Below are 3,197 nucleotides of genomic sequence, written 5' to 3'. Positions count from 1 at the left end.
GGTCCAACTAATCTTAGTTGAAAGTTAACATTTTTTCTTTAAAAATATAATATTATATTTTTTGTTTGGAATTGATCTCGCTTAATTAGTTTTTTCTTTTTTTTTTTGTATAAAATAATATTTTAACTGGAAATTTAACTATTCCATTTTTGGTTGAAAACTTATCATTTTCAGTTGGAAACTCATGTATTGTGTTGATAATTCATCTTTTTTTGTAGAAAATTAATTTTCTTCGTTAAAAAATAAACGTTTAGGTTGAAAATTCAACTATTTAACTGAATATTAAACTCTTTTCAAGAAACTTAATTTTTTTTTCAAAATTTTATCATCGTGAAAATTCATCTCTTTGGTTGAAAATTTAACTATTTTGCTAAAAATTAATTTTTTTTATTACTTTTCTTTGAAGCTTAAGTTCCTTGATTCAAAAATAAACTTTTTGGTTGAAAATTCGACTCTTTAGTTGAATATTGAACTCTTTTCTTGAAAATTCATTTCTTCTTGTTCAAAATTTATCATTATAATTTAAAATTCATCTGTTTGGTTTAAAATTGAACTATTTCACTAGATTTTTTTTGTTGAGAATTAATTTTTTTCACTGAAAATGTAACTATTCCATTTTTGTTTGAAATATGATCTATTCTGTTTGTTAGAAAAGTGAAATTTTTTCTTGAAAATGGAACTATTATAGTACAAAATGAAGCTCTTTGGTAAAAAAGTAAATCATTAATTAAAAAATTTGACTATTCTGTTAGAAATTCTTTTTTTTTTGGTAAAAAATTATTTTCTTCATCTGAAAATAGAGCTACTTCATTTTTTACACATTTAATTAAAAAATAAGTTGTTTTGTTGAAAATCTTTTTTTGTTATTGACAAATTTTAAGTTAATTAATTAAATTAAAAACTCTTCCTCTTTAGTTTAAAATCAAACTATCTAGTTGAAAATTAATTTTTTTTAGAAATTCAAGTATTTGGCAAAAAATTAATTTTTTTGTTAAATAAATAAACTTTCTGGTTGAAAATTCAAATCTTTGACTGAATGTGTTTTTTCTTGTCTTCCGTTAAAAATTTAATTATGCTGTTAAAAATTATTATTTTTTTAAATGAGAATGAAATTGCTTTAACAAAATTACAATCTATTCCATTTTTCTTTGAAAATTGATCTTTTCTGGTAGAAAATTCTTGAAGTTTGTTGATAAATCGTTTTTTTTAATAGAAAATTACTTCTTGGTTGAAAATGATTCTTTTTTTTGTATTTAAAATAAAAATATTTTCTATTGAAATATTGACTGTTACATGTTTTGTGGAGATATTATTTTTTATTGGCAAATGATTCATTCGTTTAGTTGAAAATTGAACTATTTATTTATAAAAATAATTTTTATTAATTCATATTTTTAGATTTAAAATTTACATTGTTTGTAAGAAATTCGTCTTTCTGGCTTGAAAATTCAACAATTTGGAAAATTAATGTTTTTGGTTGAAAATTAAAAAATTAAACAACTTTGGTACAAAATAACAAATTTTTTGTTAAGAATTGTATTAGTTATTTGAAAATTTTAAATATTCTGTTGGCTTTTTTTTCTCTCTTAAAAAATAAATTTTTTAACTAAAAATGTAGCTGTTCCATTTTTGGTTCAACATTTTTCATTTATAAGTTGAAACTTCAATTATTCCGTAGAAAATTCATCAATTTAGTTGCGGACTCAACTTTTTTGTTGAAAATTAGTCCTTTTTCGTTGAATTCAACTGGTTGATAATTCTCTTTTTTTTGTAATAATAATTTTTTTTAACTGCAAATTTAAACGTTCCATTTGTGATTAAAAACTGATCTTTTTAGATCAAAATTGAAAATTCGTCTTTTGGAAAATAATTAATCGTTTTATCTAAAAAGATTATCTTTGTAGGTTAAAAATTTAAATATTTGGAAAAAATTAAACTATTTTGTTAAAAATTATATATGTTGTTAAATTCATATTTTTTGTTTATTTTTTTGAAAATTCGTCTTTTTCTGTTAAATTTAAATAGTTAATTAATCATTTTTTTGTTGTTGTTTAAAATTATTATTTTATAACTGCAAATTTAAATGTTCTATTTTGGGTCAAAAACTTAACTTTTTAGATTAAAATAATATAAAAAATATCCTTAACTTTATGACTAAATACCTCCTTAGATATTAGCAAAACAATTTTGGGACACTCTTTTTTGTTAAATTCCAGTACGAAAATAAAATATAAGTAAGTGCAAAATTGTTTTTTGGGTTAAAAATTAATTTTTTAAACTGAAAATTGAACTACGTTATTTTTTGGCTTAAAGTTTATTTATTTTTTTGTTGGAAAATTAATGTTCTTGGTAGAAATTTCATTTTTAATAGAAACTTCATGTTTTTTAGTTTAAATTTCATCTATGGTTGAAAATTTAAATTACATTTTTTAATATATCTTTTTTCAGTTGAAAATGATCTTTTTCTTTGAAAATTCATACTTTTGGTGAAAATCAAATTACTATGGCAAAAAATTAAACTTTTCAATTAAAAATAAAACTGTTTATTAGAAAATTGAATTATTCTGTTGAAAATTTGTTTTTATTTTGTTTCGTGAAAAATTAATTTTTTATATGAAAATATATAGTTATTGCATTTTAGGCAGAAAACTTTTTCTTTCTAAGTTTGTTGAGACTTGAAATATTTTTCTAAAAATTAATATTTTTTGTTGAAAATTATTTCTGTTAACTGAAAATTTAAGAATTCTGTTATTTGTTGCTATTTTTCTTAATTGAAAATTAACTTTATTATTGAAAATTCTTATTTTCAGGTTTAAAAGTCAACTGTTTTCTAAAACATTCAAATTTTTAGCTTGAAAATTTCAATATTTTGTGAAAAAGTTTTCTATTTGGGTACGGAATTTATTTTGTTTTTTAAAAATTCATCTTTGTGTGTTAAAAATTCAGCTAATATTTCTTAAAAAATTCAAGTATATAGTTGTATATAAGTTTACAATTCAGCTAATTCGTAAAAAATTTAACTCTTGTTGAAAATCTAATTATTTTTTGGAAAATTATATATTTTGTTAAACATTTATTTTTTGGTTTTTGTTGAAAATTCGTCCCTTTTTATTGGAAACACTTCTTTTATGGTAGAAAAGTAATCTTGCTTGGTTAAAAGTTCACCTCTCTTGGCTAAAAGTGAATTTTTTTGTCGA

This window comes from Belonocnema kinseyi, chromosome 4 (assembly GCF_010883055.1).
Source record: "Belonocnema kinseyi isolate 2016_QV_RU_SX_M_011 chromosome 4, B_treatae_v1, whole genome shotgun sequence".
NCBI classification, from domain to species: domain Eukaryota; kingdom Metazoa; phylum Arthropoda; class Insecta; order Hymenoptera; family Cynipidae; genus Belonocnema; species Belonocnema kinseyi.
The sequence above is the reverse complement of the archived record's forward strand: the minus strand, read 5'-3'. Positions refer to the sequence as shown.